The following is a 25,894-nucleotide window of genomic DNA, read 5'->3' as shown; positions in this document are numbered from 1 at the left end:
TATGGATGAAAAGATGAGTATGACCCTGAGGGGCTGGATTCAGACAGAATACAAGGAGGGAAGAGCCCTAAAAACAAGCAAAATCTTTACTAAGAGATGATTAAAAGGGAACATAAATGTCTGGAAGTGTTTTGAAGAAGGAAGCGTGATATAAGGGGGGAGGGGGAATTATCATGGTGGAGCATGGAATAATGGTATTAAATTTAGAAAAGGAAAAGGTCTCTTGAATATCAATAAAATCTTTTCTATTTTCCTGTGGCATCATCTCCCAAGGGAAGTTGCAGGAGCTCCATCATTTGAGTCCTGGCAAATGACTTGCGACAAACCCACAAGAAAGTGTGGTTTAAGGCACATTACTGTGATGTTCAGGGATGGATTTACTGACCTAGTGGCTCATTTCTCCCAACCCCCTTCCTTGGGAAGCTACAGCATTAACGCGAATTAAAAAAAAAAAAAAAAAGACAACAGCGGTGAGGAACAGCTCCTGTTTATACACCAGCAGCAGAAGGAAACACAAAGACCCATCCAAACAGATCAAAAGGACTGATGATGGCTGATAGCTCAAGGGGGAGGGAGATACATCGAATAACTAAATGGACGGTGAATGGGCTTGCCAAAGGCAGCTGGTGCCCTCAAGACAGGCACTACCAGACCTGCATAAAGGCATTTGTGCCCTTGCAAGATTTCTTCTGCAAGGGACTGCTTTCGGTCACCCTGTATTTCTGTCATATGATAATGCAGTTCTAGTAATTAGTAAAGCAAGCGGTTCTTGCAGAATATGCTCAGAGTTTTCCCTGTAAACTCCCTGCTTGGAGTTCTCATTTCCTTCAACAGGATGGAAATCTGAACGCCTCATTGTTAGCCTAGCACCAGGCAGGTGCCGTTCCTGCCTTCCCAGGCCACGTCTTCCACATCTCCCATTGCCCGGCGGGAGCAGCTGAAACACAGAAGTAACTGGTGCTGCCGGGAAATCCATCTGCTTGGAAAAAACAACTGGAAAAGTGAAGGGGACAAAAGGATCTGGAAAATCAGATCAGCGTAGGAAAAGACCTGGAACTGTACCCTGGAAGTGAAAGGATGGAGCTCAACTGTGGTAAGAATGAGAAGAGTTTATAACAGCTTCCTTTGAAATGTTGCAGGAAGGTGCATACGTGCTCGGTAATGCTGATAAAGTCCATTTTACGTCTATAACTTAATTACATATTAAGGGTCTCAAACATATCTTGAAGCCTTTGTTGGCTAAGCCCCACGCTACCCTGGCGCAACAGAGGAGTCTCACCTTCTCCAAGTGCTGGCAATGCCCAAGACAAAAGGGTCTGTATTGTTTGAGCAAGGCCACAAAGCATCACATCTAGACTCACAGATGATGCTCCTGGGCTTCTCCGTTGTTACTCAAAGCCTGTATCTGGTCTTACACCCCTGTTTACGAACAAGATCTGTGATGATTCACGCACTTAAACTCTGCATCCAGCAGGACGTAGCCACCTGCTTAAAGTTACACATGGGGACTGAAGGGTTTCTTGAACAGAGTATCTAACTACAAAATGGCATAAGATATTCCACTGAGTTGCCTCAAAAATTATTTTAAATGAAAAAAAAAAAATCCTTTTGAAGTGGAATCCCTCAGCACTAAATTAGAAATACCTGGGAGGTGACTGGGTTTTGAAAGGAAACACTGATAGGAATCTGACCATTTTGTTTTGCTGAAAATTCAGCCAAACCCTTTGTTGTGGCACAGAATTGCTTGTCTGCAAGAACGGGGGTCAGAAAAGGCACTAAGGGAAAATGCAACCGAACAACAGAGCTTCTCTGCTTTCCTGGGAAGAACCTTAAATATAAACATAAATTTTGTCATAGAAGTGTGACCAATAGCTGAAGCATAAATCCACTCAAAAAAGCAAGAAGTAATACATTGTTTTAAAAGTAAAGTAAAATAAAATAGTCATAAGGCAAATTGCTTCTCATCAGGACAGCAGAGAAAACTAATTTAATTTTTGTAATATAAGACAGCAATGATTATTAAATCTCATGAAAATAAATTCAACCACCTTAAGAGCAGGCTATAAATGCTAAGTATATCACATCAAAAAATTAACATATGAACTTCAAATCTGCACCAATTCAAAATCTGATTTAACAAACTGCTGTTATTAAAGTCAATTGGAGAGCATTCCATTATAAAAACAAATGAAATCTTAACTCTACATGAAATAAATAATTTTTTCAAAGCCTAAGCAGAATGCATTAACTTAACACGCAATGACCTAAATTACATATTAAACTCAATTATTTTTATTACTACTTTTCAACTAAGGTGACATGATTAACTTCATTCTTATTAGAGTCTCAGTTCTGATCCTACCTGCATCTCAACTTTGGTGTCTTTCTGGGGAGAAATTGTTCACAGAGTTGTCATAATCAAGTTTGTCCTCTGCAGTTCTAAGAGAGGTCTGCTGTGAAGAACAAAACAGCATTGTGGTTTTACTAACATTAGAGTGGTTCTCTATATATGCTTCTCTAATATTAGAGAAGTGGGGCTTTCCATCAGCTTTGGCAGCATTTTGAATGGAAGAGTAAGAGTAGTAAGGTTCAAGAACTCAGTTATTCAGTTCTTACCCAGGTTAATGCTATGGCTATATTTTTGAAATTACTACTTTGCTTTTTCCCTTTTTCTTCCTTAATATTCACCAAAGACCTGACCCAGTTTGAAATGCAGAAGCAGCTTCTAACATGACATGGACTCTGAATCAGGCTCACTCACCCCAGAAAAGGAGATCTCATTGACATTAGCATCTGCAGTTATTGGATTAATTCACTGAGTTAATGCAGGAAAGGATTTTAAAAAATAATATTTTCTTATAACACCATCTTTGTGCATATAGAAATCAAAATTAATGGCTCTGATTTTGGAATCATTTATTTCTGTGGGGTTTTTCTTCTTGAAATGTTTATCATTCTTCACATATTTCTTTTTCTAGTGCCGTTTCTCACAGCCAAAAGTTAGGTCTTCATCATTTACAAGTTTTTTAATGCTAGTAAAAGGTGAAAGTTCCTTGGGAATGTGTTTTTAGTCCTATAGAGTCATGAAAGGAGACTTCACTAGCACAGTGCACCTCAAGGGGGTTGGCTATAATTTAAAACCAGGCTTAGAAAATTTTTGAAAGATGTGGTCTGCACATCCTGAAAAACAAATACAAAAGTTAGAAATGCTACTCAGATCTCTTCTCATTTTCACTGGGGAACCTTCCCTGGGTTTCTAGAGAAGACTTTGAACTTTTGCTTGATTGAGGACTACTGGATTTGACTCACCATCTCCTTCACACACAGAGCTCTTGTTTGTAAATCAAGAACACTAGCACTGATACAAAATGCAAGACTTCATAGATCAAGTGTTGTGTTCATACTCCATGTCTATCTTCTTGGAGGAACCCACATGATATTGTGTCTGTGCCTCAGCAAAAGCTTTTTGTTTATTCATTTGATGAATTTCTTCAAGTTTAAAGAAAGAAATTAATTTTGCTTATTGTTCTATGTGATCATTAGAAAAGCTTTTAATGAGCACTGTAAAACCCAACTAATTATCACAATGGCATTTAACTCTAAATAAAATTGACAGGAAGCAAGAATATGATACATATAATTTTGCACAGTTTATTAAAACACATCTATCACTTTTTTTCTCCTAAAGTAACCTGATCATATTATTCTATGATAATTTAGCTAATATTTTTTCTGTGCATTTAATATTTAAGTGGTTTTTACTGATATTAAAGTCATAATGCATTTTATGGAAATTACCTTGCATTCTAATTACTTTTCTTGGTGAGGAATGGTAAATAGAATTATCTCGTTATACTTGTTGTAGATGAAAGCAAAGAAATATTTAATGACAAGAGACTGAAAAAATTCCATGTTCGCGTGTTTTTTTCAAATTAGTCCATTTTGCCATCAATTCAAAGATGTGCAATTCCCAGGACCACTAGCAAGAATCAGGCACGTATACAAACAACGGAAAGGCTCTGAATGGCAAGTTGGATGCTTTTAACGTCAGTAGGTCCCTTTTTTCTATGGTCTGCCTTTCCAAACCTAGACAGAGGAGAGTTGGGAGTAAGACAATGCACTACCTCAAGAAAGCAAGCAACACAAACATCCGTGTCCTTGAGCCCAAGCTGCCCCATGCTTTTAGTAAATTAAGCAACTGTTCGAAAGCTATAAATTCTATCTACAAAAACAGTGAGATCAAGGCCTATGTAAAAGTTAACCCCTTGCCTTGTCCTTTTTTCCCAGCTCTTTATATGAAATATACTTACTGATCAGAAAAATAGGGGAATTAATTGCTGAGAAATCAAATTTTCATGCCAGCTCTGCTCTCAGTTACTCTGCTGAAGTCCAAGTGAGGTCACAGATAAGACTGGATCAGTGTACCAGAAAAGAAGATGGGAAATTTTTTTACGAGCATTTATAAAGATGAAGGTGTGTTTCAGCGCTAGTGGTGTCTGAATGGGGCCTCTTTGGGTCAGTCATCTTTTGAAGAATACGAGATGGAGTCTATCTCCAGAAAAATCATGCTTGACTGGTCACTGTGCATCTGGATGTCTCTCTGAAAATCAAAATGCATTGGGGCTCTTAGTTTGTATGACTTTGCAACATCCAAAGAGTTGCCACCAGAGCAGCAAAATTTAAAGTGGCACAGCAGAGTATGAAGCAAAATTAAGCAGAAAGGAAGAGATAAGTAAATATTAACAAGAACAGATGAGGTTTCAGGTGCTGGTGTTTTTCTGTAAGGTTCCACAAATTTCTCTGGCTTTGTATTTTACTTGACAGTATATGTATTTTTCCTGAGGACTTTCTTTTACACTGGTACTGGGGTTTCCTTGTGCCCACCGAGATCTACACACATGGAGGCAACAGCTGTGCCACAGGTGATGTATTTTATGGGTGGTTATAATGGGATAGTTCCACCACTAACTGGCCGTGGAAACTGGACAAAACAATTACCTCAAAGCACCTTTTAGCCAGGTAGAGACACAAGTCTCAACATGACTTTACCATTCAACTTAATACTTTCCTTGTAACTAGAGACAGCTTCCAAGCAAAACCCTTGAGAGTGGATGAAAATTTGAACTTCATTAATCAATGAGCCTCCTGGGGCATGCATAGATGACATGGTCATCTTTAGTCTGACTGCCACGTCATGGAGGAAGGTGCTCCTGGAAATGTCCTTGCTACAAATACTCATCTGGGTAGGGACACAGACATTTCTTGCCAGGTGTGTGAGAAGCACCAAGAGGAACAGAGCTGTCCCCTGTGGAAGCTCAGCTTTGAGGCTTTCATTTTGTCCAAAGACGTGATTGCTTTGCTTCTCCACATGCTCTTAACTTCAAGGGTCAGAATTTTCTGTTAGTGTTTCCAAACTCACCTGCAAGACAAATATTCAAGATTATTGTTGCTTTCATTTATTTTGCTTTCCATCTTCCTGTTACAGTAACTTTGTAGTCATTATAATCAATCAGTCATTAAAAGAAAGTGGAAAACGTAGAGTGAAGTTTTAGCTCACACTGAAATTGCAAATTCAATTCAGTTGAAACATTCTATAACTTTCTGTCTAAATTCAGTAATTTTTTCTATTTAGGGGAGGGACCCTAGAAAGTTCTGTGAATAATGCCTATTTCACAGCCTTCTAAGCTTTCTTTCCACTTGAAATGACCTTTAAATGAAATTATTTTTTTTGAATTTACTTTTCAGCTCACTTGTTTTTACTTTTTGAACAGCAAGCAAAACAATTCTTTATTCCCTTGTCATCACTGAAAGCTCCACTGTGGACTCTAGCATGGTAGTCCATTCTACAAACCTATTTATTCCTTTTTAGCCAAAACATCCTCTGCAACATCTACCATAGACGTACAAACAATAATTACAATAATATTTCACTGTTGTACTAAGGATCAGGTTATCTGCGTAGAATATTTAGAAAGGTCAGTGTCTCATATATAACATACAGGCAAAAATAGTCACCAAAGAATGTCATTAATATTTACTGCAAATGCACTATAACACTCTGAGTTTGCCATCCACATTTCTCCGTGCGATAGAGCATGTTTCTAAAATGGATTAAATCCTGATTTGATTTTACTACTGTACATATTACAAATGCATTTAATTTTAAGTGACAAAATAAAATGTAGCATATGACATCCTAATCTGATGTATAGCAGTTTCACCAGCAATTCCCTATGAGATATATCTTTTTTTGTAAAAATGTCAGCATCGCCTGAATTGGCTCAACAGGGCCTTATATTCCAGCAGCACTGCACCCCAGTCCCTTGGCTTAACCACACGTTAGCTAAACCTAAACCGACGGGAACTCAGCAAGAGGGACAAGAGTGAGTTGAAGGAGGTTCATTTGTTTTACAAGGCACAAAGAGCGCTCTCTCTTGCTGTGCTCCACCTTATTTAAGTAGACACAGAAGAAAAATGCTTGTGGTGCTTTTGAAGGTCCACCGGAAGACTTGCCATCGACTTTTAAAGACTCAGGATGAGCAGTGACAGAACAAACGTGATGTGCTGTGTGTCAAAGGCACAGTCTTGTTTTCGAGGTCACTGGGTATCTCGCTGATGGAAAACAAATAAATGAGTAATAACATTAACTGAATGATTGGGTTATGGGCATTATTCTCTCCAGAATCCTTCAGAGGCTTCAATGTGTTGACTTCAGCAAGGCAAAATCCTCTCAGAGCATCATGACCATTACGACCTCTTTTCTCTCAAATTATGTTAGTCCTGAATAACAATTATGGAAATTAACTTATTAGTGCAAATTGATACATGATGCTGGGCCAGCAGAATTGACTGTTCTGTATTATTTTATTTATTTATGCTGCAGCACCAGTTATAGTGCAATAAGCAGAGACTATATCATTAATGTAGAGGGATATTTAAGTTATTGATAGACAGAGGAATTAATCTGTGTGAGATTTACCTCAGAAACATCAAGAAACATTGTGGTGCTATCTGCAATTTGCTATGGTTGAAAAGCAAAAAAAAGGGCTTCCAGAACACAAAGTCCAAGAATTAAGAAATCATGTTTGTTCTTTGAGCATCAAAATGAAATCCTGTTTGTATAAAATCATTTGTGCCATCTTAATGAGCAACGTATTTTTTTCCCTCTTGTATTTGTTCATATCTTCCTTCTTTATCCTCGTTTCCATCAAAATTTGAGAAGGAGAAAGGCAAACTGGGGGGAAAATGAACACATAAGTCTTGGAGGGAGGAAGGTGAAACAAAACAAGTGCAGGCAGAGGCACAGGGCTGCTGAGGAGGTGGCCGGGGAGCTTTGATAGTGTCTCGTGAGGACCATGTGGAGACGTCCCCACACTATTCCAAGGCAGGAGGTGTCCCACCTGCCCAGTCAGAGTGAAACCCCTTGCATCTCCAGGAGGGCAGCAGAGAAACCCCTGTGAGTGCCAAATCCCACCCCAGCAGACCTCCTATGACAGAGGAAAGTGCACAAACAACTACCTTGCATGAACGTAACCCAAAAACCCATCAGGAGCACCCACTGACACAAAAGTCGTGGTTAACTCTCTGCTGCTTCACACTCTCCCAGAAAGGCCAGGAGTAAAGCCTGAAGGAGAATTAAGAAGCTTTCGATGTGGCCAGTTGCATTCACATGCAAATTTCTGTCTGCAAGGCTTGAGATTAGCAGCACTACAATGGGACCAAAACGACCGGTCCTGAGCCTTGAATGAGGCACCTCCAGTCGGCTTTGCCACCACCCATGTCACACTTGCACGGGAGCCCTTCCCATCTGGCTTCTATCACTCCAATTAATTTGGGGCAGCCTCTGAGGCTTAAGTATGTTTATATCAAATATCTGACAAACCATCACAAATAACGAGGAGAAAAATAAAATTCAAAGTATGTTTATATGGGGGAAGTGGAAGCTAATTTTCTCAGGAAAAAGTAAAGATAATTCTTTCAGCTTTCTTCACATTACTGCATGGCAGTACAACAGCAGCAGTTGTAAAGCAAATTTTAATGATATGCCTGAATGTCACAGTTAAATCTATGACAAGTTTTTACAATGGCAGTATTTTGATCTCTTTTTCTTTTTTCTTTTTTTTTTGACCCTAGAGATTACAATCAAAAGCTTTCCTGTCTTTTTTCACATTTCACATTGAAGCCTTCAAACTTTAAAATTAAATCTTATCTGCAAATTAACAATGTCTGTGTTTCAAATGAAAAAAAAGGAGATAACAAATACTTACTCTGCGCAAGAAAAAAATTATCTTTAAGTTGAAAAAGAATTAATTATCTTTGATTTTTTTATATTTGCGTATGTCATGGAGTGTTTTGAGGACAGCCTGACTGTTTGCAATTTTGCCTGGCTATGTCTAATGATAGCCGGCTGGACACAGCCCCCACTGCCCGTTTCAACCATCGGCAAGAATTTGGGCGCAAAGATGTTCTGTGAATGCTCATTTTCCTCTGTCAGTCTGAAAGCTACTAGGGAGGAAGCGAGGGATTTCCAAGGAGGGCTGGCTGTATCAACTTCCCAAGCAATATGTGCAGCTGGAGCAGTGAAAAAGATGGCTTTGCAGCAGGGAACTGGACCCTGGACAGTTAACTCACTGTTAAACCAGGAGTCTCCAGAGCAAAACTGTTATTCAACCATAAAGAAGTTAAATTTTGTGAAAGAATTGAATGAAGGGTTTAGTAGGCTGTTTGCACATATCTAAAGACAGAAATGCACACAAGGTCTGAGGACAGGATGACCATCTCTGAAGTTATAAAGAGCAATTAATTGAAAAACTCTCTATCAAAAATTTGCCATCCTTGAAGGGGGAACATCCCAGAAAACGTACAAACGTTGCTACCATGTTTTGGATTGTCAGCATGTGCAGCAGTAACTGGGGGAATGGTAATTCTGGCAGGGGGAGGTTGCGACCACAGACTCATGGACCACCTACCCTAAACATACCCCAGACCCCAAAGAAAGGGGCGGAGGAAGAGATCTGAGCATACGAAGTAATTTACATGCTAGGTGAGAGAAAATTAACTAATTGTTTGAGAGAATAACACTGAATTTGTACAAATTTGGGGACGAGTTACGAATATGTGTGATTGCAATGTATAACTACGTTTCTATCCCAGGGCCAGGTGTGCACATTAGGCTGAGAGATCCCCTGTGCACCCAGTGCTGCAATAAACCAATGTTGGCTTTCTACGCTTTTTAGTTTGGAGAGTTTTCTTGGTTGTGGTTTTCGGTTACAAAACCAAAGCACAGAAAAGCCAGGTTCTGCTGGTTAGAGCTGCAACAGATTCACAGCCTTAAAGCACAAGGTAAAGCAGCAGAGATGCAATGACTGGTGACCGGGAAGCTATGCAGTGATTTAAAAGACAGGGTGTGTTAAATTAATAATTAATAATTAATGCATAATACAGACATTAAGATGCTCAGAAGTTTGGGAAAATTCCTGGAAAACACTGAGCAGCTACTCGGTGCTGTACGAGGCACCAAGTGTCCCTGGAAGCTCCTTTGAGCAGGCACATGGACATGAGACCCCGCTGGGACCTGACCCCATGCCTGTCCCTTGCACAGCCACAGAAGGGAGAGTGTGGGGATCAGACTGCAATGCTGGAAGCAGCAGCTGCTTAAAATAAAAAAACAGTCCCTTAAAATAGATTTCCTGCTTATAAAGATACTCAGCACATGACAATTCTTCTTTTGTGTTTTGTTTTTTTTTTTTTACTTCTATTTTTTTGCGGTAAGCTCACAGGAGAGTTAGCTTAAAAATTCACCCATTAGTCTCCCCGCATTTAAAGTTGATTTCTCCTCCACTCACAGTCCTTCACAGAGATGTGGAGGCATGAGGAAAGACAGAAGCAGAAACCTGCAGCTCATCTCACATGTGTCTGCATCCAACTGAGGCAGGAAAGTCGCTGGTGATTTCCGCTGGCTCGCTGGGATGTGGGCTGGCAAGCCAGCCTGTTCCTTCCAGCGTGCCATGGGAGGGAGCAGAGCTGCTGAAAGGAGCCCATCAGCCTCACTAACACAGGAGTCGAGCAGCTGACTGAAACCAACCAAAACTCTTCTTCTTGCAGAAGGTGTAGGAACTTATTAGCCCCATTTCCAGCCATCAGCACCTACTCTGTGCTGCTGGAATGGACTGCCACCAGGCATCTCTGTCTCAAAAACAAGGGTGGGGACTGGCACCTGTGTAAAGCAGCACATAGCAATGCCTTCTGCTTGCTTGAGGGGGGCATGAGAGGTACAGGGAGAAAGGGAAAGCATTTCATACTGTTTGATAGCTGCACAAAGCGATGAAGTGCTCTGAGTCTTCACACCGGAGCAGGGGGATGCAGAAGTGATAGGAGCTCTAAGTATTGCTATTGTGCAGCCCTCAATTTGGTCTGTTTTGTGAGGCCAAAGGAAAAAAGGATAATGAAGTCTATAACTCTTCATCGGCACTTAAACCTGAAGCTAGCTTGATGCAGCTTGAATCAGGATAATATCTGAAACTTTCCTTTTTGAGTCTTTTTCTTCTGAAATGGTAGCTTTCTGAATATTTTTAAGCTGTCAGAAAAAAAAAAAAGAAAACAAACTCTATCATTCTTCTCTCTTTTTCTTTCTTGAAGAGATTTCTTGACATTTCGTAAAACTTTCAGCCTCATCCACCGAAGTACATCTTTCAAAATGTTGCTGTTCAAAGTCCATGATGTTCATTTAGTGTTAGTTCAGAGTTTTACAGAGACATCTATTGCTCTTTGTCCTTCCTTCACATGCTGAGTCGGAGATCTGTCTATTTTAACCTTAGCAGCATCTCTGCCATTCACCAAAATCTGTGTGAGAAGCACCAAATGTGAGAGTACAGTCTACATTAAATTTTTAGTCTTCTCATATCATGCAAGTGTTTAGACAAGTATTCAGTTCTCCCAGGACTTCATTCTAGGGCCATATAATATCAACAGTGTTACTTTTCCCATCTCTTTCTCTGTAGCTTTGAATTTTTTAGGGTGTGGATTGGGCGTTAACATGTGCTCCCACAGAGATGGAATCAAGTGGAAAAAGTGGTCTCATTTATTTGGGCTTCTAATCACTCCCCATGTATCACCCTTACGGTACTAATGAAGCAAAGACTAACTCCTTCCAGGACAGCAAATAAAGATAAATTTGGGAGGTGGAGATGATTTTTGCTTTCTCATTATTGCTGACACCATATAGCATGTATGCCTGGATCACACAGTGGAGTGATGTGGCTGCAGGGCACTCCTTGCCGTATGAGGGTCAGGGCTTCCCTCCTGAGATGGGGGAAAGAGTTGAGAAGTTGGAAAATGAGAGTTCTGACCCGAGGACCTGACTCTAGTTAATAGATTTAGTACTAAGTGTAAATTATTGCTAATATAAGAAAGTGGAAGACAATTTTAGCTATTAATGAGAACAAGTATGAAGTAATTATTTCTTGTCAGTCTTAATGAGAGAGAGCAAAGAATGTGCCAATGGATTACCACTTTATGCCCTTGCCTTCACTGGGATGAAGCTCCATGTTGAAGCACAAAAGATAATACAGAATGAGATGGAAAAATAACCTAAAAATCACTGCTTTGAGACATACGTAAAAGCCAAGTGTTTAATAAATATAAGTTATGTAAATATTTGGCATTGGCTTTATTTATGCATTTTTAACACATTCAACATGATCTTGATTTGAGGAGGAACAATGAAATTATAGCAAGTAATTTGTTGATAATAAGCTCTGTCTGTTTTTTGTAATTAAAAAAGTTATTAAGAAGGGCTAAGTCATTAATGCTTGAACTGCTGCTGCTGGGATATGCACAGTAACACACAATTTATGAACTTTTGGCAGAGCGATTTATTTACTGATTCTTTTTCAAGAAACTTCTCTCTTTATGGTATTTACAGAATGTGAGAAATAATAGATCAATATTATGAGCAGAGAAGAGCAATCATTCTGAGAAATGCCAGTGGAAGTGTAAAACCAGACCACTATATAGAGGACACAACTGCTGAATCTTGCAGCTCATCTACTTTGTCTTTTGCCGGGTTCATTATCCCGAGGGTAAATGGCCAGGTTTGGCAAGTAACTAGGTAAGCTATGGAGAAACCATAGTGCTCCATAGCCAAATCCAATGCTCAAGCTCCTGTCTTCAGTCTCAGAAAACGGACAGTTTTTCCTAAGTTTTTTGGTTTGTGTATCCACTTTCCAGTTCCCAGCAAATCAGAAGCACCAGCAGAAAATGGGACAGGTGTTCTGATATAAACAGAAGCAGAAAATACAGGACCTTCTTTCATGCGCTGTCACAGAAAGGTGCAGGCTGGTATCTCACACCCCAAACATGACAGAGTACTTGAGATAATGTTTAATACTGCATCTTGTGCCTGATCTCAGCTGGGTCTCCAAAACTGTTGAATGTTTCACATTGTTAAGTGGGATACGTGTACCAACCTGGGCTGTGAGTGTGCAAGGGGGAGAGGATGCATCTCTTTCTCTGTTTGTGGGACAGAAGCTAGCACCATAAATCAGTTGTAGCAGTTTCAATGAAGAAATATCGATTCAAGAAAATATTTGCACACAGAAGACCACATCTCTTTGAATTTCATGTCTCATACAACTTGCAGAAAACTCTTTGAAAATTAGTTTTATATTTTGCCACAAGTGTCACAAGATTCACTTTTTCAATTGTTTTTTATATATATAATTGTTCTGTAGAGATATATAACTAGATATAGATACTTCTATCATGTAAACATTTCTCTCTGAGTACATTATCAATGAAAGTCAAACCACATTTATTTCAGAGAGCAAGGATTTTCAGATCTAGTCTAGGTAGAGACAGATTGAAGTGTTGGACTGAATTATGTTGGAACTGATGCTGTAGTTATGAATACCCACTTTCAGAGCAATTTGGTGCAGAATTTTTCATGAACTGGAGATAAAAATTATTCCCTGCTACACTGAAATCGATTAAGATTATCAAACTTCAGGCAAATCACTTTCTGCTTGGTAATGCCACCTAAGAACAGCCAGAGGCTTTAAAATTTATTATTACCCTTGCTGAGCAGCAGCATGGCTCCTAGATTAGTCTTGTAAAAATTATGAAATGATGTCAATAAAGGTCTTATATTTTCCTACACAAGGATACTATAGGAGATAATGAGAGGATACCAGGAATCAAAGCTTTTGCTTTAGAAAGATTTACAGCTGCTGCTTCACACCATAAGTCAACACTGAATAATTAAAATACTTGTAATTAAAGGCTAATTTAGTATTGATTGTGTCCTAGAGCAAGGGGGCCAGTTCACTATTCTCACACCATCCTGTGCAAGCTTCATCAGCCAGACAGCCAGAGCGCAATTATCCTAAGCAGCCACCAGCAATGGGACGGCATCTCCTCCAATCCATTCCTGTGTGCTCCACAGGTGCGATAACAGGAGGACAGAGCAGGCTGTGGGGGAAAAGTCATTATCTTACAAGGTCTTCAGTATGACACATCCCCTCAGACCGTTCTGTGCTCCAGAAGTCAAGTCTATTTAATTTGGGAAAGTGAGGGCATTGGATACCTCTTCAGTCCAGTTTTCTTCTCGCTTTTGTGCTCCCTCTCTTCATGGAGGCATTTATATCTTGGTGCCTGCGACGGACCATTTTGCAGCAAGCACCTTTCTCAGGTGTCTCTGGTTGCTGCCTCAAGCGCTTTTCAGAAAAATTTCAGAACTGCCCTCTGACTAGAGGAACAAATGAGAAAAGGAGGGCCATGGGTACCTGCTCTCCGGTCTGTGGACCCCTGTGCACCTACGCAGCCGTGCACATGATTTAGCTAGGCTTTCTGAAAATGGAAGACTTCAGTTTGCTAATGCACACAGAGAACTTTTTCATTATTGCACTGATGAACAGGAAAAGACTGTGTGTTGTAATATGGCAAAGGCGGCTGTCAAAATTCAGAAAGCCACATTTCTTTCTATGACACCTTGATGGTCCTATGATTAAATTTCACTGTCCCTTAAGTAGTATATTGCCACCAATCAATTGATTCTTTTTTTTTCTTCCAAGGTCTCATATGCCTCCTGTATGCATCATATTTCATAGAAATTAGGTCATATTTAATATACTGAATCATAAACATTAGAGATGGAAAATCTCATTAAGTCATCAAATTCATTCCTTTGTCAGTGCAAAAAGGTTCTCTTGTACAATAGAATTTAATTTTTAACATAACGTATGTTCAGCCTTCAAATGTTTCTTTTTAGTGGGTATTCTGCAGAACCCATTTGGTCCTTACTGTTGGTGATTTTTATGATAATCTGAATTTCCTTTTTGAAACTTTGTTCCACAACTTTTAATTATATCTCTACGTTGCTCTTTCTATCTCTAGAAAAGCAGTATTTGCAGATAATAATCATAAACATTCTTTCCAGCACTGCTCAAAATATGAAAAGATGGTACTAAATACAGAAACAGTCCTGTAATATCCATTTGCCAAGACCTCCACATACCTTCCCTTTTGTTTTCTGGTAGTGATTTTTTTTCTTCAGAGTTTCAGAAATTGAAATAATCACTTTTAATTCTGAAACCAACTTTTGCTTAACAGAATTGTTAATTTATTTTCGGTACTTATTATCATGAAAAAAATCTAAGCCTGTGTTTTCTGACAAAATCTTTCACTTTTTTTTTTTTTTTAGCTAAGATTTGGAACAAGAACATTTTCATTTATTTAGCCAAATATGTGGTTTGGACTCTTTCAAACATTACAAATGAATTCTTTAACTGTCTTACGGCTGACCGGATGGTTTTGCAACAGATCAGAAAATCAAATAACTTCAACAGCAGGAAACACTCCATTAGGTATTGCTGCTTTTGAGGGACAAAGAGACAGAAGTCTATCTGGGACATCCTTTGTGTATTTTTTTGTCCCAGTGAGTACAAAGCCCAAAGAGAAACTTACTCCTAGAGTTTATTGTGGTGAGTGATATTCTAGGATTTATTTACATTTTAATTATACTACACAAAAATGGAACAATGCTGAATCACTGGGTGGGACTAAGCATCCTGTAGTTTTTCTGTTACTGAGGAACACCTGGGGAGAGAGACAGGAGATGAAACCGTATCTGATAAACCTTATGTCCTTCTATCTGCCCTCAGATAGGCTATTTTCTGATATCATTGGGTACTCAGATTAACATAAAATAGCCAGTAAGACAACAACAACAGAAAATAGAGATCACAGAACCACAGAAGGGTTGAGGCTGGAAGGGACCTCCAGAGGTCATCTGGTCCGACCACCCTGACCAAGCAGGGTCACCTAGAGTAGGCTGCCCATGACTGTGTCCAGACGGCTTTTGAGTAAGTCCGACATGGGCACTCCACAACCTCTCTGGGCAACCTGTTCCACTGCTCACCATCGCAGTAAAAAGTGTTTCCTGATATTCACGCAGCACCTCCTGTGTTTCAGCTTGTGCCCCTCGCCTCTGGTTCTGTCACAGGGCACCAATGAAAAGAGCCTGGCTCTGTCTTCTTTGCACTCTCCCTTCAGGTATTTATGTATGTTGATAAAATCCCCCTGAACCTTCTCTTCTCTGGAGTGAACAGTCCCAGCTTTCTCAGCCTTTTCTCATAGGAAAGATACTCCAGACCCTTAATCATCTTTGAGGCCCTTTGGTGGACTCTCTCCAGTGAGTCCGTGTCTCTCTTGTACCGAGGGGCCCAAAACTGGACACAGGACTCCCAATGTGGCCTCATCACTGCTGAATAAAGAGGAAGGACCAACTCTTTTGACCTGCTGACAATGCTTTGCCTAATGCAGCCCAGGATATCATTAACTTTCTTTATGGCAAAGGCACATTTAGGGTCCATGTTAACTTGGTGTCCACCAGGACCCCAGGACCCTCTTATGCGAAGCTGTTTTCCAGCTGGATTGCATCCAGCATATATCGATGCATGGACTTGTTCCTCCCCAGGTGCAGGACTTTGCTCTTCTTCTTGTTGAACGTCATGAAATTCTTGTCAGTCCATTTCTGCAGCCTGCCAAGGTCTCCCTGGATGGTAGTACAACCCTCTGGTGTATCAACCACTCCTCCCAGTTTTGCATCATTTACAAACTTGGTGAGGGTACACTGATGAATGTATATAATATTTTTGAGTTTTACAGAGTATTTAGAATATAAACAATGTGGCCAGAGAGGATAGCCTGTTTATGAATTTTAGTAATATAGGTCACTTTCTCTTAAGGCTTCATACCACCTTATTAGAACCTTTGGCTGCCAGCCAAAGGGCAATTTCTGACCAATTTTACTAATTTTCCCACTTGCAGCAATGTCACCATCCTGCCTGACCTTTCAAATCAATTCATCTTGACATATATTATTGACTAATTTCCTGAAATTCAGGTGAAATGTACCCATTTTTAACCTTGTTCCTTCCTTACATGCTGAAATTACCTTATCCTCTGGTACTAACATTGCCATTAGTAAGCAATCAAAATTCTTCTCCAAAGGCTTTTCGATTTTATTTGCTCTTCCATGCTGATTTTGGTGATGTATTTCATCTAATCCTGGTGCTTTGTCAACTTTTAATAGTACTGAGAGCTTTAATTGCCTTATTATCTTCTCTACTGCAGTGAGGTTTTTTCCTTTAGCATTTCTATTCCCCTCAAGGAAAACATGGACTCTGGGATATTACAGGTCCTCCATTTCCTGGGATGAAGAAATCGCTCAGGCCCTGAAGGATATCTACTTCATCTCTCAGCAACATTTAATCTATCACGGCCCCTCTTTATCTTCCTAATAAATTTGCTTTGCAGGCAGTAAAGGCTTCATCATCCATGCTTTTCAGACATAATGGCGTCCTGTTGCTTGGTGTCCTTTCCCTCTTTTGTGTAGCCAGCAGAGCCAAGACCTCAGGATTAAAAAGCCAGCAAGTATTTTGGGTCAGGACTGTGGTCTAAGGAGGATGGCACCAGGCTAGAAGAAATGAGCACTGGGCTCAGTGGAAAAAAGAGGGGAAAAAAAGGAAAAAGAGGAAACCTGCCCAGCCCAGAGGATTTGACACTATAGCCAGCTGAAGTGCCTGTCAGCCTTTTTGTGGATGGATGGCACTGGGGATCAGGGCAAAAAGATGCCTTGTTTCACAAGCCCAGACTCTTTTTCAGGAACCGTAGATTCGGGTGCCTCATTATTGGACCAGATGAACTTTAAAGGTCCCTTCCGTAGAATTCTATGATTCTATGATTATGTTGTCCTGCAAAGCACAGGTACACAATGGGTGTGGGTGGCAGGGAACAGTACAGCTACTTCAGTGCTGGCACTCAGGATTACTGTCTGTGCTGTAGCCTGTCTCATTTTAGATGGCAAATGGCTCACCTGGCTCTTCCCCTCGTGTGCCCGTCACCGGGATCAGTGGCAAGGCCTCGGCTGTCTTTGTCCTATTGCCTCCTGACTGCACCTCCTGCCATGCCTGTGCTCCAGCTTTATGGAAAATGATTGAGCTTAGAGCATGAGGGGTGGTTACCTCCCAGACCAGGCACTGTGGGGAGAGCACGCAGGCACGGAACTGGAGGACTGACATGTGAGAAATTCAGGATTAAAATCTTCCAGTAGCTTGCAAATGGATGTTGTTGTATTCACCTGGCTTTCCCATCATATACTCGAGATTATACACTTGCTCTGTGTGTCACCTGCAGACAGCTCTGCTGAATTGAGAATAAAGAGATGAATAACATCACAGCCCAAATATAGCCACAAAAATCATACATGAAAGAAAAAACGTAGTCCTGCTCGGAGCTATATTAACTGGAACTTTTATGTTATTTATGTTTTCCTCAGAAACACACATATAACTGCAGAAAAAATCTAGCACTTACAGTAAATCTACTGCAATCTGTTGTAAGCTTGGAAAAAAGTGTTGATTGATTTGCCTGTCTGAGTTATTTAGAAAGAGCTGAAAGCTGAAAGGCTGTTAGTTTCCGGTAAAGTGAGTACTTTTCCCCCTGAATAAAAACATTTAATTTAAGGGTCTCACTGTTTGTGCACATATTTGTGTTTCAAGCTCAGGAATTAAATGTCAGCAGAGTCAGACCTTTAGCTAGGTTTGATGGCAACACTGAAGTCAGTACGGCCACGCTGATTTATGCTGCCTGAGGAACTGACCCAGAGTTGTTACTTTCCACTGGACGTCACATAAGAGCTATAAATGGATTTCTGAGAAGAAAAGAAAAGGCTGCATGGAGAGTGACTTGAAACCAGAAGCTGCGTCTGAAAAGAGTGCTCTGCCCTCTTGCAAACACACCAATCTTTATCAGACACTTCCAGTGGAAATGATGTTATCTGAGCATCTAATGTCCCCTGTGTTCCGATGGGAAGCTGAAAAAGACCCTATCAATTCGAAGATCAGGCTTGCCTTTGAAAATTGTTCTCTTCCAGCTGTTACAAGTGATGTCCAAGATTGCGGTAGCAAGAAGAATTTCCATTTTCTTGACAACAGCTTTACTGTAGATTGCAGAAGAGCAGTTTCTGTGCATTGCCCTGCAGCTATCACATCTAGGGCTGAATAAGTTATTCAACTACTTTCAGGTTTTTCAGTAGCTTTTCTGTGAAACGGACAACCAATACAAGTACTGTGGCAGCGAAGAGACTCAGGGTGAAACCGGCGAGTTAAAAATCTGAAAACATTCCATGCTGCAAAGCATTTTGATTCTTTAACTAGATTTAAGGCTTATAGTTCAGATCTGTGTTGGAACAGATGTATTTGCATGGTTTCTAGCAGAGCCTCTGTGGCTTGTAGCTGCAGGGGATTTGGTCCAGTTTAACCTGGTGAATTGCGAGTTTTCTAGTAAAACACTGAGAAGATTAGACCATCTCATTTTGCAGTGGCACTGAATAACTCAAAGAGCTTTGCCTTTCTGTCTCCACTAAATCTGCAAACAGTTTAAATCTGACTTTTGACTCTTAAATAACCTCAGTCAGATCAAAAATGTCCCACCTGCACCCTCAGGCTAAATCCAAATTGAAACACTAGGATGGAAATACTGAGGAATCGTTATACTGTTTACAAATAACCTTATTTAATAATGCAGTCCTTTCTTTTGGATTAGTGAATTGTTCCACAGAATAATCCAGACTGGCAGGAAGCATCTTTCTCACACAGAAATAGATACGCCACAGTTAGAGTGGAGAACTTTCCAAACCTGTGCTTCTGCTTCAGAGGAGACAGGCTTTGGTTATTCACCCCTGCATGTCTGCTGTGCAATCTGCCAACCAGTTTTGCTTCTCGTGGTAAATAATGAATAATATACTTCAGTAGATATTTTCAGATAAAAAATAATTCATGCTTAAATGTATAAAACTTTTGAGATTAGCAAATAGTTCCAGAGGTATCTGAGTATATAGCAATAGTATGACGAGCAAAAGCAAACCAATTTCAGTAGGAAATATTCACAACCCAGCATTTCGACATTGGGCCAGTTGTGATCCTGATCCAGCACCCAGAGCCTCTCCGTACCGCCACTTCAAAATGCTGGCTCGCTGCTGCTGTGGCCCTGTAGCAGGCAGGTGACCCAATAGCTGGGGACCAAGAAGATTAGGACTCAGCTCACTTTAATCCATGAAACGGGTCACCTGCAGGAATTGTACACAGCGTTTAACTCGCTTTTTGAAAGACACAATTGATATCTAATCTGCAGCTTGAAACCACGGTCACTGTCACGGCACGGGGATGCTTTAGCCCATTGATTCTGTGTGTCTTGAAATTTCAGTGAGCCCAGCGGATCAGATCAACGTGTTCACAAGCAGCAAGCAGCAGCGTGTTATGAGACTCAAGATTCCTTATCATCCTTCATGGGATTACTTTCAAGGCACCAAGAATCGCTGTTAAATAAAGGGATAGTAACGCCTGTGAACAGATGGAAAACATGCTTACTGCTTCAGATGAGGATGTAATGGTTAATGAGAGAGGCAATGACATCCACTCAAGACCTTCCATCTTTTCAATGATGTGTCACAATACAAAGGGCATTGCAGATGTCAGCTGATAAGGGAAGCATAAGTAGAAGTGACATAGTATTAGAGGGAGAGAACAGAGAACTTGCCCGGGCTGTCATATTCTGATGAGATAAACCACCACAGTTTCTCCTTTTCTCAGACACCTATTCCACAAGTTCATGCCAGTATTGCTCCTCCTCACAACATCCCGTAGTCAGAAGCATAGGCAGAAAGGGGGTTTGTGTTTCGAAATTTTCTGCATTTTGATTTTGCAAAATATCAAGAGAAACGAGGAACTGGGTGCATAATTTTAAATTTCTGGATTAAATATTTTTGTGTGACTTTTAGCCACCAATTTTGCTGGTGTTGAAATACCATCACAAAAAATTTAGCAAAGCGTTCTTCTCCATTTGGAGGGCAGGATTCAATTATGTATCTGTCTCTGGCTTCTCTGACTGGACAAGAAGGGAGGGTACCACTATAATTACTTATATAACTGTATATATGATAAAACAGTTCATCATAAATAAGACTGTAAATAAATAAGTTTTCAAAGATGAACTTCCATATAATGTAAGTAATACAATTGCATGCCAACAAATCCAGAATAAAGAATAGATTGCTTTCCATGTTATGTAAATCAAAAAACTGTGTGCCATGCCTACCTGCACAAGGCAAGGTCTGCAAAACAGGGACAATACACATTCCTGTATGGGAACCAGTAGGTCTAATGCAAAGCCAGTAGGTGGGAAGTTCCGAGTACAAACAAAAGGAGGTAGAAACATCACGGATGCTGAAAGTTCAAGGGAGACTGGACAGAAGTCTCCAGAGGATTTATCCCTTGTGAGTTTCTAGATGCACAGAAACTTCCTCTGACTCAGAAAGACTCTGAGCTGCAGGGGCTGTTTGTTAGGAGGAATTACTAGGGGAAACATTAACTATTTTTCCTATTTTCTACTGTTCTTCTATTCTTCTCTAGGCCTACAGGGATTGGTGGGCCTTCAGTCTGGATTAGAAGAGCCAATTTTACTCAATCTCTCAGGTAATGCCTATTAGCCATATTCATAATCACATTAAACCTTCTAGTCTTCTGGGAGGTAGAGCACACAAAGAGGTTAAAGAGAGTCATGATGTTTCTGAACTATCTTTGATTCAGATAGCAGATGTTCTTGCTTGCTTTGAGATCATCATCCTGTTACTCCAAATCATTCACTCAGTTATCTACGGTGCTCATAATACAAGCCACAAAATTCAGGACGTGAGGACAGGACTCATGAAATCACAATAATGATAGGTTTATGGGTAGTTCATTGTGTTTGGAAGTTTTGAACTTAAAATGGATGGTTCACTCCACCAGTAAAATTCAACAAATATTCAACAATACCAGACAACTGTGCAACAGCATCACATTCTGTTATCTCAATCACAGTCAAGGCAGACTATAAGAGCAATTCTCCAGTGAAGTATAAGGGCAGGAGCATGGGGACATGTCACCTTCCTTGTACAAGGGACAGAGGAGCTTACGAAGACTCCAGTTTTGTAAGTGGCTCTGTTCTTAATTCCCATCTAAATGAAAGTGTGACAGGACTTGTCACCTGCTGGGCACAGTGATTCTGTAGCCACAGCTGTTCCATAAAGCTAATCCAACGTGTCAAAAAACTTGAGGAAAAACTAATCTTGAGGACAAACTGGATTGGTCCTTCTTTGTCTGTCTAGTATTTGGATATATGAGCCCATCCTGCAAGACATGAAGACATACATATAGAAAACAACGTGTTTAGCAGAGTCACCTCAGTCTGCCTGTTGTCTTCTCATATACATTGTAGCTCATATTGCTGTTCTTTTCAAATGCCTCATTTATTCAGTGCTGAATTATAGCTGGACAATTCATCCTGGCTAAACTAAGTAGGACAGTTGTAGCAGCCTGTCACGGGTCGTCATTATGATATTAATGACCATCTGTACGCAAAGTACACAGGCAGGGTATTATTAGTGCAAGCCATTTAGCCTCTATGCTTTTTGTCAACATGAATGAAGTTTAAATTAAACTGCGGTTGGCTGCAGCTGAATAAGTTTTTACTCAGCCTGTAACAAGCAGATTCTAGTTTTCTCACAAAATCCATTCCTCCAAAAACTACTCACAAGACGGCTGGGAAGCTGCAAGGACTCTGTGCCTACAGTATCTACTTCTGTGCTGTTGGTTGAGAAAACTCAGCAGGTTTCAGATCTGACTCTTTCCCTTTCCTGAGAGCGAAATATGATTTTTGCTTTTGTGTAAATCAGAGTTCAGCCTGTCATACTTCTGTTATGTGTATTTGAATGAAAATGGTTCACTATTTAATTTTTTTTCTCTTCTGAAGCCAATGTAGTGTTTTCTTTCTAAGCTGAAAAACCAATCACTAGAATACGGTACTCCCACAGTAGTGTGAATTAGTCGTCCACTGTGCAGCTTTGCAGCCAAGGGAAGACATAAGACTGTTTTAGAGTCAGTCTCCAGGGATCCAGTACTCCAATTCATTCCGCTGTTTGTGTCTCTGAAATCCTCCAGAGTGCAATCCAATGACCATTGAAGCCAACTGGCATTGAACTGTGTCATAAATCCAAATCTCATGATCGACAGGGTTTAAAAATCCCTTGACAGGGGAAAACTGTGGATATTCCTGCTGTAGTGGCAAAAAGGTCTAACAAGATCCATGGCTGCGTGCGCAGGAGAGAGGTAGGAGAGAGGAGATGGTTTCACCTGTGGCACTGGCACCAGTCAAGCTAATACTGAAAGACAAGGTATAGTTCTGGCATCCATGATTTAAAGACAACACTGGAAATCAGAGAGGGCACAGGAAGAACCAGGGCAATTACTTAAGGATGGATACAGCAATGATGTATTCCTATGGCAAATACAGTGTCTTCATTGCATCAGGACAAAACTGGATGCTTTTGCTGAGCACAGGATTTATCAGAGGTATGTGAGGGGTACCTGGGATCTGTATAGGGTGTGAAACTGGTTTTGTCATCATGGCTTTAAGCTCTGTGAATCTGAGAAGTGTGACAGCCATACTACAGGGTTCAGGGGAAATAAACCTATTTTCCCAGCTTTCTGAGCAAACAATATCCTGATTGAATCCAAGTGTGGTGGCTTGCACAGAAGCAGTGAGACAGCTGATTTCAATTACAGGAGTACTGCCTTGAAGTGAATTTGGGTAGGTCTTTAATAGGCCTCTGGGGTGCTTGCTAGAACATCATGAGAAGGATTTTTTTTTGGGGGGGAAAAGAAGGTGTACTGGATATAGCATACATTTTATTGGAGTTTACAGCATGATGTGATTTAAGGACTGTGGGCCAACCTTGGTTTTCTTTTCTTTTTTTCTTTTTTAAACGTCTTTTAGCTTTGATCTTGTAATACTTTTTCCATTTTTTTTCTTCTCTGTTCCCAGTCTGTTTATTTTGATTGATGTTAATATGGAGAGATTCTACCAGCTTATACTTGTTGTGTTTCTTGTCTTATCATCCAATCCTTGCTATTCCTGAAGACATTATTGGCTGGGTGGGTTTTTATTTTAGCTTGCTATGGATGTTCCTATGCTGTCATATTGTTGGCATATGCAGTATTGAGATTCCAAAGCCCTCAAAACATTGAGGATTTCCATGTTTCTTAACCCTAGACATGCTTTGAAAACTTACTCTGATGACTTTTTCTTTAATATTCCTATGTTAAGCACACGAAATAGTAAGCACAACAGGCAAAACATTGCCTGTGTAATTTCTATAGAAGAATCTCATAAATATGTGTTGATGCTATGATACTAGGTAAGAAAGAATTAAACATAGCCAAAATATTTCCATAAAGAAGGCAGGGGGAATGTATGAATCTTCTCATTATGAAATTCCTTTATTCTCGGGCCAGCTGGCTGGAATTTTTGGAAGCAGCATACAGATTATTTCTGGTGTTTGACCAGCACTGCCACATATTAGAGACACTTAGCATAAACTGGACCCAGCGGGAGAGCTGTTAGAAAGCTTCCAGAATAAATGTCCACTGGATTTCTGGCCAACTGCTCAGTACGACCATGATCAAATCCCTTCTTATTTGCTGTTGCCGAACGTGTGTGCCACAAGTCTGTTTGCTTGGCATTATTGCTCTGGAATACTTATTCTCTAAGCAATAACAATGTTTGCTTTCATATGTGAAAGCATATTAATAAGTGAAGTAGAGCAAAAGCTGATTATTACATTAGGTTCTTATCTCGTGTTGTTTACTCTTCTTGTATCTAAAAGTCTGAGTTGTCTAATTGCGCAGCAGTGAGCGCTGTTCTTAGGTAGTCAGCTACATACTCTAAATAATTAACAGGAAATAGCTCGTGATAGGTTTGTAGAGGAAGCATAAACTGGTACTTGTGCGTATGGCAGCGTATAACAGTACATTAGCAGAAATCAGGACTTGCTCTCATCGGCGTTTTGCTATCATCTGGCCTTTAAGTAACACATTATCCCATCCTCCCTGATTTGAGAACAGCTACTTCTGCACTCGGCTGCTCACGACAAAACTCTTGCACTGGAATAGGAAGGGAGGTGAGGGTGCAATGTTTGGTGTTTTCTCTCTCCATAAGTACAACTGCCTACAGGTCCAAAGCGCACTTGTATGGAATAGGCCATCTCCTTTCAGTGCTCGGGGCAGCCAGATTTGAGAGACTGTCCAAGAAGGAAAGAATTGTGTACTGACTGAACTAGTAATGAAACAAATCGTGTTGCCCTCAACCACAGTATCACCACACCATTCTTTCAAAGCTGCAGATCCCAAAACTTCATCACACTTCCTTACTCTAGACAGGTAAGGACAGGTTTGTGGGAGCACACAGCTGGGAAGTACAAAGGGAAAGTCCAGTTTGCCATTCCCTCATACAATACCATTTAGAAACCTTGTTCAGAAAGAGATCAAACTCTAAATAACTCCAACAGTGAGGTCCACACAACTGTGAATATCAGCATATTGTTCCAGAGGTTGAAAGCTTCCTTGTAGTAGCTGAACTAAAATTGGTCATGGTTCATTGGTCTTTTGTTAGCATTGTCCTTTAGCTAAAATAACTTCTTTTTTTTCTGGAATATGCATCACAACTGACCTGAAAATCTCTGGGAGAGTGAACTTGCCCCTTTACTGTTATGTTCTGGGTGATACAGCTTTGCAAAATAAAGTCTATCTCTTTCAATCTCCTCTCATAAAGTATGTTCTCCTTTACCCGATCCGTTCAGTGCACCAACTCCTTAAATCCAGCCTTCGGGCTGAGTTCTTGTCAGTGCCTTGGACAACAGTGCAGATGCTTCCTCCTTAGTGTTGGGAATGTCCTAATGGGCACTGACTTATTTCAGCTGCTCTTCTTCCTCTGTTCAGAACACATTAATGACTCATTAAAGAATGATTTTTTTCTTCTGATACCCTTGAACTTTTTCCTCTTTGTTGTGTCCAGCTCATGAGCTCTCTAATCAGCTCTCTCATCAGTCTCCATATGCATGACATGCACTTTGGCTATGAAACAGCATTCCATTTCTAGCATTTTTCATACTACTACAATTCTTCCTTTGTTTTCTGATGTCTTAGTGAAGCCTCTCAACCCTATGTCATCAGCAAAGACTCCCACTTTTAGAGCCAGACCACCTAGTGAAAAGTGGTCCCAAGACCTATCCTTGTGGAGCTTCACTAATAACTTCCTCTAATCCCTTGCCATGTCCCCTTTAGTCAGTTCCTCAGTAATTAAATGTTTTGCTTTCATCTCCAGCTTGCTCAGTTTAACTAGTAATTTCCCAGGCACTAAGTTGAGGAGATGTTTTTTCCTAAATAAAAAACAACTTACTAAGAAAGAAGTCTGAGTTCGGTATTACCTACTTTCAATAAGATTTTTTCTGTGTTTTATT

Source organism: Tauraco erythrolophus, chromosome 6 (assembly GCF_009769465.1).
Source record: "Tauraco erythrolophus isolate bTauEry1 chromosome 6, bTauEry1.pri, whole genome shotgun sequence".
Lineage (NCBI taxonomy): Eukaryota > Metazoa > Chordata > Aves > Musophagiformes > Musophagidae > Tauraco > Tauraco erythrolophus.
Note: the sequence above shows the minus strand (reverse complement) of the source record.